The sequence below is a fragment of the Lampetra planeri genome, chromosome 29 (genome assembly GCF_965212315.1).
Source record: "Lampetra planeri chromosome 29, kcLamPlan1.2.h2, whole genome shotgun sequence".
Taxonomy (NCBI): Eukaryota; Metazoa; Chordata; class Hyperoartia; order Petromyzontiformes; family Petromyzontidae; genus Lampetra; species Lampetra planeri.
In genome coordinates, this window is record NC_136135.1 from 3,612,505 (window position 1) to 3,628,872 (window position 16,368).

The following is a 16,368-nucleotide window of genomic DNA, read 5'->3' on the forward strand; positions in this document are numbered from 1 at the left end:
TAAACATATCAGAGAACATAGCACTTCATGTTGACTTAAGAAAAGTGTGCGCCGGGGCAGGATGATACGTGCAAGTGGAAGGGACGGTGGTGGTGGTGGTGATGGATGGGATGGGTGGCGAGTGGTCGTGCCAAAGGAGAGAAGACAGATGAGACGTCTCGTGGGAGATGGTAACTGATGGCTTAGGGAGGAGGCCTTTATCCAGCAGTGGATGGATCATGGTTGATTATGAGTAAGTTATATATGTTTGAGACCACGTTTACTGCGTAGTAAAACTAGGTTAATGTTTGACCAGCTCCATTAATGAGAATTTGGGTTTGTGACACCGAAGAAAACCCAGCAAGCATACGAGTGGAGAACACTTTTGGACGTTCCCGCTATACAGACGGGGGTTCACTCACGAACCCACTTGCTGTACTGCCACCCTCGCAGCTGAACGAGTTTGTGGAAGTTTTCACAACTCTCTTACACGTTCCACCAACCCTCTCATCCAAAAGCGCTGGTTCACAGACACACACACATTCATGCGATAATAAAATATAATAATAATACTGTCACAGCTCTTTGTCAATTCACTTCTGGATTAAGGCAGCGTTCGTCATGGCGAGGGGTGAGTTGGGGGAGGTTATTGGACCATACTTCACCAAGCTATTTAACGTTGGCCAGTACGCGTTGGTGAAGGGGAGGGAGGGAGACAGGACCGGGTTTAGGTATCACTCACTCACCGCCCAGAATCCAACTCAGATCGCCAGGTTTAACATCGCAGTGATGCTCTCAATCGTCTGCGCCACTGCATCCCAAACTTTAGTGTTTTTTTGCAACGTGTTCTCTAGAGTTACAATCAGTGGATCAGGACGTCCACCCACCTCGATCCACTCTGCCTTAATTACCTCCCCCCAAACCCCCCACCCCTCTCCCCCACCCCCCCACCCCACCCCTCCCCCACCACTTCGCAGACTCCACCCAAAAAAGTCCGAGCGGTCTCTTTAAGGGAGCCACGTGACTCGTTCCAATGACGCGCAACCGGTGCCATGACCACGCAGTGGCCGAGATTATAGCAGGGAGGGGTGACGGGGGGGGGGTAGAGGGGGAAGGGGTGATGGGGTGGGGGTGATGGGAGGAGGGGGGATGGGGGCAACGAGGGTGATGGGGAGGGCGTGGAGAGAAGTCATGGGGAGGAGTAGTGATGATGGTGAGGGAAGAGGAGGAGGGGGGGTAACGTTGGGTGGAGGGGTGATGGAGGGGGAGGTGGGATGATGATGATGGGAGGGGTGATGATACTGGTGGTGGTGGAGTGATGGGGAGCGGTGATGGAAGGAGGGAGGGCCAGTCGAGATTAAGGCGAGAGGGAGGTGATGTACGGGGTGGACGGGATGAGAGGGATGGGTAATTATGAGGGGTGTGGCTTAATTACACGTGGGCGTGGCTTTCTAAGCGGATGGGCGTGGTCTTGTTGTAAGTGGGCGTGGTCACAGTCAGACCGGGGGTGTGGGCGGGGCTAAGAAAAATTAGGGGCGTGTCGCCCCAGAGAGGCTCGCGCGTGATTGGCTCTTACGGGGCAGAGGGGGCGTGGCCTCTCAATGAGTGGGCGGGGCTCCGGCGGGCAGTGGGCGGGGCCAGAGTACGAGTGGGCGGGGCCAGAGAGCAAGTGGGCGTGGTCCTGCCCATGCGTCTCCCGTTCCCAGCATTCTGTCAATCAAAACTGTTAAAGTGCGTGGTGTGTGTGTGTGCGCTGTGTGTGTGTGTGCGTTACGTTCTAAGAGTCACGCACGCTCGCTCGTATATATATTTAAATACGTGTTGCGTCGCACGAATTAGGGAGGGCGCCGCGGCGAGACGAGAGGGTTCAGGAGGAGTGTGGGTTTGGTGGCGGTGGTGGTGAGCTGCTGAGAGTGTGAGTGGGGGAGACGGTGCCACAAGCTGCACAGAGGAATTGGGAGAGCGGTGGAGAGAAGAAGAATCAGCAGGAGGAGAGGAGGGAGGAGAGGCGATCAGTCGCCTACTGCCCCCCCTACCCCAAGGCCCCCCCGAAATGGTACCGCTGACCGCCATCCACATGATACGGGTGCGAACGGCACATCGGATCTGAGTGAGTGCGAAGAGAGTGCGTGAACACACACACACGCACTGGCACGCAGACACACTGGCACACAGTCGGTGACACTGACACACGCAAGGTATACACACTCTGTGAGACTGGCACACACACACTGGCACGCTGGCACACATACACACACACTGTGAGACTGGCACACACACTGGCAAGCTGGCACACACACACACTGTGAGACTGGCACACACACTGGCAAGCTGGCACACACACACACACTGGCACGCTGGCACACACACACTCTGTGAGACTGGCACACACACACGCTGGCACACACACACACACTGGCACACACACACTCTGTAAGACTGGCACACACACACACTGGCACGCTGGCACACGCTCTGTGCCACTTGCAGGCACACACACACACACTGGCACACACTCTGTGAGACTGGCGCACACACACACTGGCACACACACACTGTGAGACTGGCACACACACACACTGGCACACACACTCTGTGAGACTAGCACACACACACACACTGGCACGCTGGCACACGCTCTGTGACACTTGCAGGCACACACACACACACACTGGCACACACTCTGTGAGACTGGCGCACACACACACTGGCACACACACACACACACTGTGAGACTGGCACACACACACACTGGCACACAGACACTGGCACACACACACACACACTGGCACGCTGGCACACGCTCTGTGACAATTGCAGGCACACACACACACACTGGCACACACACACACTGGCACACACTCTGTGACACTTGCAGGAACACAGACGCGGTCGTCTGCGTGTCGCACCTCCTATTAGCGCGGTTGGGCTACGCACGGTACGAAATAAGTTCTACATCCATAAACTGGCACGCACTCAGTGACACAGACACACACTCCCTGACACTGACACACAGACACACTGACACACAGACACACACTCGCTGACACTGACACACAGACACACAGACACACTGGCACACAGACACACAGACACACACTCCCTGACACTGACACACAGACACAGACACACAGACACACTGACACACACTCCCTGACACTGACACACAGACACAGACACACTGACACACACTCGCTGACACTGACACACAGACACATACACACTGACACACACTCAGTGACACTGACACACAGACACACTGACACACACACTGACACACAGACACACTGACACACACTCGCTGACACTGACACACAGACACACTGACACACACTCGCTGACACTGACACACAGACACACTGACACACACACTGACACACAGACACACTGTATCACACTCGCTGACACACAGACACTGATACACTGACACACACTCGCTGACACTGACACACAGACACAGACACACTGACACACAGACACACACTCCCTGACACTGACACACAGGCACAGACACACTGACACACACTCAGTGACACTGACACACAGACACACTGACACACACACTGACACACAGACACACTGACACACACTCGCTGACACTGACACACAGACACACTGACACACACTCGCTGACACTGACACACAGACACACTGACACACACACTGACACACAGACACACTGACACACACTCGCTGACACACAGACACTGATACACTGACACACACTCGCTGACACTGACACACTGAGACACAGACACACTGACACACACTCGCTGACACTGACACACTGAGACACAGACACACAGACACTGACACACTGACACACAGACACACTGACACACAGACACACTGACACACAGACACACTGACACACACTCGCTGACACTGGCACACAGACACACTGACACACTGACACACAGACACACACTCGCTGACACTGGCACACACACACTGACACACAGACACACTGACACACAGACACACTGACACACACTCGCTGACACACAGACACACTGACACACTGACACACAGACACACACTCGCTGACACACAGACACAGACAAACTGACACACACTCGCTGACACACAGACACAGACACACTGACACACACTCGCTGACACACAGACACACTGACACACAGACACAGACACACTGACACACAGACACACACTCGCTGACACTGACACACATACACACTGGTACAGATACTGGCACAATGACACACACACACAGAGACGCACTGACACACGAACAATGACATAAACTGACCAACACTGGTACATGCGAATTGACTCTGGCAGACACACTGGCACACTGACACACACACACCAACATGCAGACACACCGGTGGAACAGGGACACTGACACACACACATTTGTACAGACACTGGCACAGTCTGACACGGTTTGACATTGGCACGCCCTAAAAAGCACACACACACACGCATTGTTAAAGACACTTGGCTACGTACGGAGCGAAAGAAGTTCAGCATACATACACAGACGCGAATACACACGTACGTACTTAAACACACGCGCGCAGACACACGCACAGACACTCATTCTCAGACAATGGGACACAGACACAGACAAAGACCCCCCGTGTAGCCTAAACAGACTGTTGGGGCAAGTGCTGTTAGCGGAGCGGCTATTAAGGCCGGCACGGCACACGAGGGGGTGGGTGGCCTGCACCATACCCGGCCGCCTTTGTCTCTCTTGTAGCAATGTGTTTACACATCGTACTAGGTACTCAATTGAGGTTGAGTCGACCTAGGGGAGGCCCAGGACCGGTTCAGATAATTGTCAGGGGCCCACACACACACTGACACACGCACACCAACATACACACTGACACACGCACACCAACATACACACTGACACACGCACACCAACATACACACTGACACACGCACACCAACATACACACTGACACACGCACACCAACATACACACTGACACACGCACACCAACATACACACTGACACACGCACACCAACATACACACTGACAGTCACTAATGGACACTGATACACCCAAATGCTGACACACACTTCCAAAATACGTCAACACAGACGCACACACACAACCTCTGATACACACACACACACAACCTCTGATACCAACACGTACACACACACACAACCACTGATACACACACAGACACACACACACACAACCACTGATACACACACAGACACACAGACACACAACCACTGATACACACACAGACACACACACACACAACCACTGATACACACACACACAGACACACACAACCACTGATACACACACACACAGACACACACACACACAACCACTGATACCAACACGTACACACACACACAACCACTGATACACACACAGACACACACACACACAACCACTGATACACACACAGACACACACACACACAATCACTGATACACACACACACAGACACACACACACAACCTCTGATACCAACACGTACACACACACACAACCACTGATACACACACAGACACACACACACAACCACTGATACACACACAGACACACACAACCACTGATACCAACACGTCCACACACACACAACCACTGATACACACACAGACACACACACACACAACCACTGATACAGACACACACACACACAACCACTGATACACACACAGACACACACACACAACCACTGATACACACACAGACACACACGCACAACCACTGATACACACAGACAGACACACACACACAACCACTGATACCAACACAGACGCACACACACAACCACTGATACACACACAGACACACACACACAACCACTGATACCAACACGTACACACACATACAACCACTGATACACACACAAACACACACAACCACTGATACCAACACGTACACACACACACACAACCACTGATACACACACAGACACACAGACACACACACACAACCACTGATACACACACAGACACACACACACAACCACTGATACCAACACAGACACACAACCACTGATACACACACAAACACACACAATCACTGATACCAACACAGACACACACACACAACCATTTATACAAACACACACACAACCACTGATACAAACACGGACACACACACACTCATACAAACACAGACACATACACACTGATACAAACACACACACACACTGATACAAACACACACACACATACTGATACAAACACGGACACACACACACACTGTTACAAACACAGACACACACACTGATACAAACACTGACACACACACACTGATACAAACACGGACACACACACACTGATACACACACAGACACACACACACACTGATACAAACACAGACACACATACTGATACAAACACACACACAACCACTGATACAAACACAGACACACACAGACAACCACTGATACAAACACGGACACACACGCACACAGTGAGAGTGTACACACACACACTTGTGTATTCAACTATATACTGTTATATGTGTATGCATACATACAAATCATGCGTAGATTGTCACGATACAAAAACCCTTAACAGACTGTAGGGGAAAGTTCTGTTAGCGAGTCGCACCTATGAAGGCCGGAACGGCACACGAGGGGGTGGGTGGCCAGCACCACGCCCGGCCGCCTTTGTCTCCCCGGTGGCGATGTTTACGCGCCGCACCCAGGTACTCATTTGAGGCCGAGTAGACCTAGGGGAGGCCCAGCACCGGTTCAGATAATCGTCACTGGGGGTGTTTTTTTTTGCCGTGAGCGGTAATCGAACCTGGGTGCGCAAGATGGACAAGACAAAGGTCCCCCGTGTAGCCGTTGCGGACTTTTGGGGCAAAGTGCTGCTAAGCGAGTAGCCATGAAGGCAGGGCACAGCACGCGAAAGGGGTGGGTGGGTGGCCGGCACCACGCCCGGACGCCTTTGTCTTACTTGACAAGCGCATACAGGGACACATACACACCACCCGCGCACATTTGAAGCGTACAAATAGCACACGCCTGTGACACGATACCCGACACAGACACATTGATGTTCGGCGCTTAAAGCAAAATGCGATGTGCGCCCGCGTGCACGCAAAGGCAAGCAAGCATCCGGCGTTCGCCACTAAGTGGCGGTGACGTGCCAGGCTAGGTGCACTTTGAGAACAAGTGAAGTGCCCAAGGCTCTCTAGATCCAGAGGAACGATGGGGTGACTGAGATGGCTGGCAGATGCACTAAGTGTGTCGCCCCACTGTGCCAACTTTTGCTGCGTTTTAACCGCCCGGCGCTCCTCCGGTCGTTGTTGTGAGCGTCGCTCCTCTGCCCTCCATTATTGCTGGAGGGCGACTGTCTCCAACTGCCCAGTAGCAGCGTCCTTCACGAGCCGCCTGCACAGAGGCCGATCCTGACACCGTTAGTATCAAATCACCCTAACTCTTCTCTAGCCCGTGTCGTACCCGTTTAGTGCTGGCATGCGGTGGCTGGGCATGCGGGCGCCATGACCCAGCCAACGCAGCCTCGCCTGCCGGAGGAGCTCACCGATGGGACTGTGTCCAGATCTTTCAAGGATCTGTGAACTCCTCACACTATAATTGCAGCCTTGTTAAACCCAAGATAGATCCTAGGCAGGCCAATCTGAATGTTTCAAATCGGCGAAGATGTCCACGTTTCGCGAGCATAGAGAAGGGAGGTCATAACGGTGGCACCCAAAAGCTTCGTGTGGAGCGACATGCCAGGTTAGCTTCCACCCATCGTTGCGCAGCTGATGAAAAGATAATGACGCTCGTCTGATTCGGAGTGAGACATCCGCTGCCAAACCGGAGCCGGTCAAAAGCGCACCTCCCAGGCACGGAAACTTCTCCACTCTATCCACAACTGCCCCATCACTCATGGAGAGTTGAGAGGGTGCAGAATGTGATGGCATTCCCAGGCAGGTGCTTAGCTTTTGTGGGGCTGATGTTAAAGCCCCTTCTCTAAGCGGTATGTGCCAGGTGCAGCAATTACCGGATCATCAGCACACCTAACATAGTTGACCAATAAGGAGCCATCCCTTGACCGTACCAGGGCATCTATCAAGGCTCCGACTCAGAATGTGTATTCATTCTGGAGGAATCCGATGAGCTATGAAGCTCTTTTTCACAGATGTCCAGTAGTTTCACAGATTGAAATTCACGCACTCGTGATGTTGTGTGGATGCGCTGATGCCAGAACAGCGTGTTGGTGGTTACAAGCTCACGGACTGCGTAGTGTGCATTTAATACATACGCACAGACAAAGAACCCCCGTATAGCCTTAATAGACTGTTAGCGAGCACCTATGAAGGCCGGCACGGCACACGAGGGGGTGGGTGGCCAGCACCACGCCCGGTCCCCTTTGTCTTCCAAGTGGCGATGTTTTTACGCACTGCACCAAGTACTCATTTGAGGCTGGGTCGACCTAAGGGAGGCCCAGGACCGGTTCAAATAATCATCACTGGTGTTGGCCGTAAGCGGGAATCAAACTCGTGTCGCCGGGTTTGTAGCGCAGCGCGCTAACCGCTGCGCCACCGCTCCACACACGCACAGACACACGCGCACATACACTTATTAAATGGGTGTTAGATGATGCATGCCATACATAAGTTCTGTAATGTGCAGACGTGCAGAATGTGTACAGAGAAAAGTGTGTGCGTCGTCAATTTGTATATATCAACACGCGCAGACACACACATTGACATACACAGACACACACATTGACATACACAGACACACAAACACACGCAGACAAAGATCCCCCGTATAGCCTTAACAGACTGTTGGGACAAGTGAACCCTATGGCGTTACCCCGGGGTACCACAGTACCCCGGCTCTCGCACAATGTCCGTGATGCAGTCGTTCTTAGTCTGTTGATGGTCGACGATGCGGCAATCGACTCATCTCGACGAGCTGTGCACTCACGATGCACCACCACGGTGCGTACCGCGAGCGTTCAGGGTTTCGGCGCAATGGTCCTCGCTGCGTTTCGACATCGCGGAGTGTGGCACCGATTTAGGATTGATTGGTACCCCAGTCGCGGAGTTAAGTACACCCCTGGGAAAAATAGTGTCCCAGAAATAACATTTTAATTGCCTCGGCCATTTAGTATTATTTGGTACCCCGGGGTACTGCCATGAGGGTCAAGTGCTGTTAGAGAGCACCTATGAAGGCCGGCACGGCAGGTGAGAGAGGTGGGTGGCCAGCACCACGCCCGAACGTCTTTGTCTCCCGAGTGGCGATGTTTACAGATCGCAGGTACTCATTTGAGGCTGAGTCGACCTATTGGAGGCCCAGCACCGGTTCAGATATAATCATCACTGGTGTTGGCCACGAGCGGGAATCGAACTTGGGTCGCCGGGTTCGGAGTGCAGAGTGCTAACCACCACACTACCATTCCCCATAGAAACACAAACTCGCGTACACATACACACACACACAAGAACACATACAGATACACATAGAGGCAGACACACTCGTGCCAGGCTAGGTCTGCTTCAAGGCCACGTGAAGTGTCGAAGGTTCGCTGGCAGGAGGTCATGGGACAGACCTCAGGTGCAATGGGCTAACCACAAACACACAGACTGGGTGTATGGGTCATGCACATAACAGTACAGGCCTTTACAGACTGGCCAAAAGAGCTTTATATGTCATCGGATTCCTCCAGTATAAATACATATTCTGATTCCGTTGGCAATCACCTACGGAAGCCAGCGGAGTGCACAAAAATGGACGATGGTGTGGGCAGTATTACGCCCGGCCGCCTTTGTCTTCCCAATGCTGATGTTAGTCAACAACAGAACACTGCATACTCATTTAAGGCTGAATGCTTTTGACCCACTTGAGATATATTACTCGCCACCAATGTATGTGACTCATGACATGGGAATCCAACTCAGTTCTGCTGAATTCGTAACGGCCACTGCGCCCCACTGAGATCAACCATCCGTGAGATTGGTTGATCTCATGAATACCATCACGCATCACCGTGCGTTAAGGACAGAGCGATCCCCTAGGGTACGAGGGGAATTGGGGCCATAGCCCCGAGCCCCGCGCTTTGGGGGGCCCCCCGTGATGGTTGATCTCATGAATGCCATCACGCAACCACTCTCAAGCCGCCATGCTCACCGCAGTCTTACAATTGTAATAAACCCCGTTGAGACAACGTCGGGAATTCAGAATTCTTTATTAAGTTTCGTCCACAGCTCTCACTACTTCCATTCCTCTACTCTATGGTTCCTTCACGCTGTTGGCAGACAGCGTGAGAGGGAGAGAGAGGGAGAGAGAGAGACTGCCGCGGCCCGCCACGTGGCAGGCTCCGGACCACGGCACCAGCCTGGCTTCCACCTTCTTTCCTCCACACTCTGACCACGTGCTGTCCTTCTCCGCCCCTTTTAATCCCTGGCCCACGTGATGCCCCGCAGCCAACCCTCAGCCACATCCCTGGAACTTTCCAGAAGCCACTGTACAGCTCCAGGGCCACGCCCCTAACTCGACTCCCCATTGGTTGCGGGCTGGAGCCAGCAGAGCCAATCATCATCCTCCAGGCGTAGCCTTCACATTACATCAGGGCCACGCCCCTGGCTCGACTCCCCATTGGTTGTGGGCTGAGGCCGGCAGAGCCAATCATCCTCCAGGTGTAGCCTTCACATTACATCAGGGCCACGCCCCTGGCTCGACTCCCCATTGGTTGTGGGCTGAGGCCGGCAGAGCCCATCATTATCATCCAGGTGTAACCTCACATTACACAATCGTAAGGGTTACATCTGTCAATAACAGGTTGAGCTACCACCACTGTTTTGGTAAAGAATCAAGGGATTGGCCAAGGGGTTTTAAATGGGGGAAAAGGCGGGAAGGAATAAATCAATCTCGGTCGGTTAAAGGCGGGGGAGAGAGCAAGAGACGGAATTGGGGATGAGAAGGAGAATGCGGGGTTTGGAAGGAAGCTTCCAGAAGGGTCTTCGGAAGAATGGGGAAGAGAGGATAAAGAGGAGGAATGACATGAGCGTGGAGCTCTTGAAGAGATGGCTTCCTATGACTGTGTGCGTCTTCTGATGAGGGAATTGAATAAAGCCCTTAGCTAAAGGTTGCCTCATGTGTGGACCTCCTTTCACCTGGTGGCAGCGGTGGGATCACGTCTCGTCCCACCTGACAAAACTCCCCGCCAAAGAGAGTCCACGGATGCCTGGGAGGATGAGGAGAGAAACAGAATGGAGGGGCCAGACTCCCCCCCCCCTCCTCCCTGGCATGCTCCTGGGACCCCGGTATCAAGAGCCAGCCCCAGCGACCCCAGGCCCCAGTCATGGTGGTCGACCTCCGCTGGAAGAAATTATGGACTGGCTTGTGGAGGAAGTCACACCTGCAGCAGCTGGTTTAGGGAAAAAGAAAACCCCCAGGGGGCAATTTCAGCCGCCCCTGCCACGTCCGGCTGATGGGTCGCCGCCACCGCTCATGCCTACGTTGTCGCCATCTCCACGGACCTCGAGCAAGCTGCCGCAGTCGGCCCCACACAGCCGCCGATGCTGCAGCCACTGCCATACACATATGATCGAAACCACCTGGGAGCGGCCGCTCATGCCGCCACTTTTATGCCACCAGCGCCCGCCGCGGATTTCAGACACCCTGTCACTGCTGCCCAGGATCTGCCCCCGTCACCGCTACCCCAGCGAGAAGACGCCGCGGCTTCTGCATCAACGTCTGTCGGCAGGCCGGCAGCAACAGGAGATGTAAACGGAAAGAGAGACGTCTTCGACCGCCCCGGAGCTGTGGGAGAGGATATTTTTTCCAGACAGCCTCAGCGACTCGAACCTATACACAAAATGTGTGACTGCAAATGGAGACTGGATTCGAGGCAGCATACAGAGCCTCAGACTGGTCGGAAGAGGAGGCTGTAAAGGGACGCGGCCAACTTGCTTTCAACAATGAAGCACTGCCGATTTTTTTGGGCCGTACCGGGGGAAAGAGGCCCATCCTGCAAGTCAACTTATCAGCTCTTGCATTCCACAGTGCATTGATGGTGTTTGCGCCAGGCACCTTCTCACATCTGGATGAGATTGCACTAGACTCATTAGTAGCGCAACGGCCGCTAGTATTTGCAAGGTACGCACGCACACACGAAGCAGTAGAGGGACCGGCTCGGGTGGTGGGCCAAGTGGTAGGTAGCAGCCACCGGCAGGGCCATCAGGAGCCGTGGAGAAATCGAGAGATCCCAAGAGCCGACCCTTGCAGGCAGAGAAGTTCAGGTGATGACAGCAGCCACGATGGGGGGAGGGGGAGAAGGTGGCTGCCATGATAGAATTATCTAGGAGCCCCACCGAAGTGAATCGCATGCATCGGGCGGTGCAGGAGCTGTTGCGAGCAGATATTATTTCTCCGTCCATGGGGGACCCCGGTGGTCCTCGTTAGAAAATAATCTGACAGCTCGTAGCGTTTTTTTTCGTGTGGATTTCCAACAACTGACATTGGCGAATGCATAACCCTTGCCACATATGGATATTCCTTAGAGGTGTTGGCAGGGGCCACATTTTTCAGTGCCTTGGACCTTTCATCCCAGTTTTTTCAGCTTCCCCTCGACTCTAATTTGGAACATAAAATGGCTTTTAGAACACCTCAGGGGCTGTTTCAGTCCAACTGCATGCCAATGGGGTTGCAGACGGCACCAGCAGCGTTCCAGAGATTTATGGAGCTTGTATTAGCTGGATCTGCAGCAGGACACATGTCTCATACGTCTAGACGACCGTGTTGAGCCCCTCATTGGACATCCGATGACGGGTAGCAATGTGTACGGATTGCACACGTCACAAGCCACACCGCCTTACACTTCCAATGTCCCCTTACAGACCATTACTGTATTGAAGGTAAATGAGATTGTGGCCCTAGACATCCTCTGGCCCTTTACCACGACCCCTTGGCGAAATTTCTTCTTGCTGGTTGAGGGCCAAATACATGACCCATTTCGCCGATGGTATTGCCCCTTCCAGACCAAATAGCGCAATCGATCACTGAGGCCTCATGGGTATGTGGGCATGTGATGGACAAGGGATCTTCCTGAGCACTTGCTGACCGACCAGGGTAGAAACTTTTTTTTCCTTCCCAAGAAGTCGTGCACTTCACCCTGACACCCGCAAATGGACGGGAACGGTTGAAAGATTGAATCGGACCTTTTTATCCACGTTATGCCGCGTGGTCAGTGAGAAGCGAACCGACGAGGTCCTGGACATTTCCTGTAGTTCTCGAGGATCATCGGCTGGCTCCGCACGCCACCACGGCATTTTACCCCCCAAATCTTCCTTGGGTATGGCCAAAAGTCGGCACCTCCGATTGAGAATCGGCCGGTCAAGGCACACCCACCTGCGTGGGCGCACACATTGACTACCTTGAAAGAGGTGTAGGGGTGTCAGGGGAAGGATTCCCACCAATAGGAGGGTTAGTGGGAGGGGTAATCGAGGAGATATAACGGGAGAACGGGCGGGAAGAAGGGGCCTTTGGCGGGAACGAGATTGGGACGGCTGGGGACAGGTGTGGATGGGAGAAAAGGATTAAAAGACGAACCCTCTGTAATCTTGTGTCGGCTGTACTTTACAGAGGTACAGGGAGGCAGCTAGAGCCAACCTCTGCTGTGACCTATGGCCATGAATTCATGGATTTGAGCAAATGCCCTCACGGGCACACGTTAGAAGGCCGGCGATCTGGCATGGCTGCACCGCCCGCAGGGCGCCAGTCGGCATGTCCGACAAATTGCATAGGCCTTTCCAGGGTCCTGTCGAAGGTCATCCAGGCCCTTAGGCCACAATGTGTTCATATCTGGTGAGATCGCCGCCGTTGTTGGCACGTTCACATACTTGTCTCCTGCAAGCGAATGTCCACAGCCCAGGCATCTTTTCATCCATCATCACCTGCACCTACGATGTCATTAAAGCCTGCCGGAATTGGGGGTGCAATTCGCTTCACACCCATCCACTCACCTGTTGGGTTTCAGCTAAGCCCGGTCTTCTTGCAGGGGACGACTGTGACTAAGCCGTTGCTGACCTCCCCGGAACCACGAATTGTACTTCAGACTCTGCTGGACCGGTTGTGGCTCTCCTGGATGCACGGTGACTTTCACGGGAATCTCACCTTTTTGTTCTTGCGAGCTCCCCTCCGAAATGTTGTGTCAAAGGTGGCACTGTGTCGAAAAGCCAGAGGAGTTAATTTTTTTTCTTTCTTACTTTCAATTCTTTCTCATCTACAGAATCTAGGGAAAGTCGCATTGTCCATGAGATACGCATACTTTTCTTTTCTTGTGCAATTCTCACTTTTAGTTCTTTTTTCATTTCCTAGCTGTGCCATGTCCTGTCTTTCTCTTCTCCGTTTGTTCTAGGGAAGTCACGGGGGACATGACGTTATTGTATTGCATGACATCATTGTCTCTGAACATGGCTGCTGATCTCAGACATGATTCTGCTGTCATTATTCTTTGATTCTAGAACGGTTTCCTTTAAGGTTAGATCGGAAAGTACACATTTGTTCTGCAATCTCTCTCTCTCTTCGGGGTCATGTCCTTGGTTAGCTGAGGACAGCTGACTCTCCAGGAAGGGGTGGGTGATGCAAAGATGCCTTGAGGAAATTAATTGATAAAGACTTGAGCTCGCACAGCTGTTTTGACAAAGAAGCACGGAGATTGGCCAGGGGGTTCGAATGGGGGGAAGGCGCGAAAAATTAAAAAGGAAGTAAGGGATGGGATTGAGGGGGGGAGGGGCCTTCCCGGGAGGTTCTTAGAAGGAAGGAAGGAGGAAGAGAGGATAAAGAGGAGGCATTACGTGAGCACAGGGCTCTCGGAGAGATGGCTTCCTGTGCGTGCGTGTTCTGGTGACGGATTTGAGCCAAAGATGGCATCACGTGGGGGACTCCCCCTTTCAAGGTTCGCAATCGATCGTTTTGATTGAATCGCGACAAATAATCCTACCGCGCGAAAAGACAAATTGTTAGTGAGTGTGTAAGTATAAATAATGAGCATCAGCAACTAAGAGTGTCCCTATTATAGCCGTACATGACCCTGCCATCTCCCGGGGGCTCCCCTATATCAGCTTAGCCTTAAACCAGCAGCAGCGGCAGCAGCACCTCGTGGGGTATTTATAAACATCAGCACTGGGGGAGATAAAGGCGGCCGATGTGTAGCGATCCTCTTGATCAAACCGAACCCCCCCAACCACACCCGTTCTGTGCCACCGTCCGTCCCGGCGTCGAAAGCAGAGGTCGTAAACGGGTTTTGATTCCTTACCCGTACCCGGCCGCATCAGGTTTGCGTACGGGTACCTGTTCCCTACCCGTACCCGTACCCTACCCGAAATGAGTGACAAACGGTGACTCACCAGTGACTCACGGCCTACCCGTACCCGGCCGGGTACGGGTAGCCGGGTATCGGGTAGGGTACAGGTATCGGGTACCCGGTTGCGACCTCTGGTCGAAAGGCCCTCGCCAACGGCACGGTTTGCCCCCAAACAGTCCGTTAATGGCCGCAGCGCACGTGCGCGCAAGGTCCCTGCTGCCGTCGTTTCGTTTAGGGTAAGTTGGGAGCCTCCGGTAGAGTGTCTTGTAATTCATGGTGACTGTGATGTAATTATAGCTCTTTATAATTTGCAGAGTGGCCGGCACAGCACACTGCGTTATGACCCCCCCTCCCCCCACCCTGAGTTCTATTCTCGGGGCCACGGCCAACATCAGTGGCAAGTGATATCTGAACTGGTCCCTGGGCCTCCTCTTTGCCCGACTCACCACACCCCACGCGAGACCACTTCTTCTCCAGCATGCGCTGATCAGCGTGGTGGGGTAGGGTAGGTTAAATCTTCACCCCCCCCCGCCCGCGCAAGATAGATACGGGTGTGGGGAGGCCTTCATCCACACAACGCTGAACTTGAATTATGCTCGAAGTTGTGTTTTCATAATGTTAGCTATACAGTCCCCGAGATACGAACATCTGCACTTACGAACGAAGCACACCAAAATGTTATTATATTTAACCATCCGACTTGCAAACGTTCGGTCGTACTTACAAAACGAACCGCGGAACTATTTTGTTTGGCGGAGCGATCCTCCGCGAGATATACGAGTCCCAGCATCCACTCGGACTCATCACATTACTTGCGACAAGCAAACCAGAATAAGGACTCGGGGTGAGTGAAAATAAAACGGATTTTTTTTCTTTTCATGCTACTTTATTTTATGTTTTTTTTACAAGAAGAGTTTTTATTGCAAGGAACAGTACAAAGTTTATTCTCGTTTATGAGTTTAACAGCGCTTCCATTTTCTTGTTGAGCCATAAGACCATTTTATAACGCAGTACAATTAGATATTGAGTTCCGAGATACGAACACATCGTCTTACGGACAAGTCTCGGGAACGTAGCCCGTTCGTAAGAAGAGGACTGCCCTATAGTATGCAG

General features: G+C 52.8%; 1 long non-coding RNA gene across 1 annotated transcript in view; it reads left to right on the plus strand.

The window, feature by feature from the left end:
• The first annotated feature begins 1,716 nt into the window (after positions 1 to 1,716).
• LOC144728590 (uncharacterized) overlaps positions 1,717 to 16,368 on the plus strand; it is a 164,426-nt gene continuing 149,774 nt past the window's right edge. Inside the window, exon 1 of the long non-coding RNA XR_013587540.1 lies at positions 1,717 to 2,089. This is a non-coding gene — a long non-coding RNA (uncharacterized LOC144728590). The remainder of the gene's footprint in view (positions 2,090 to 16,368) is intronic.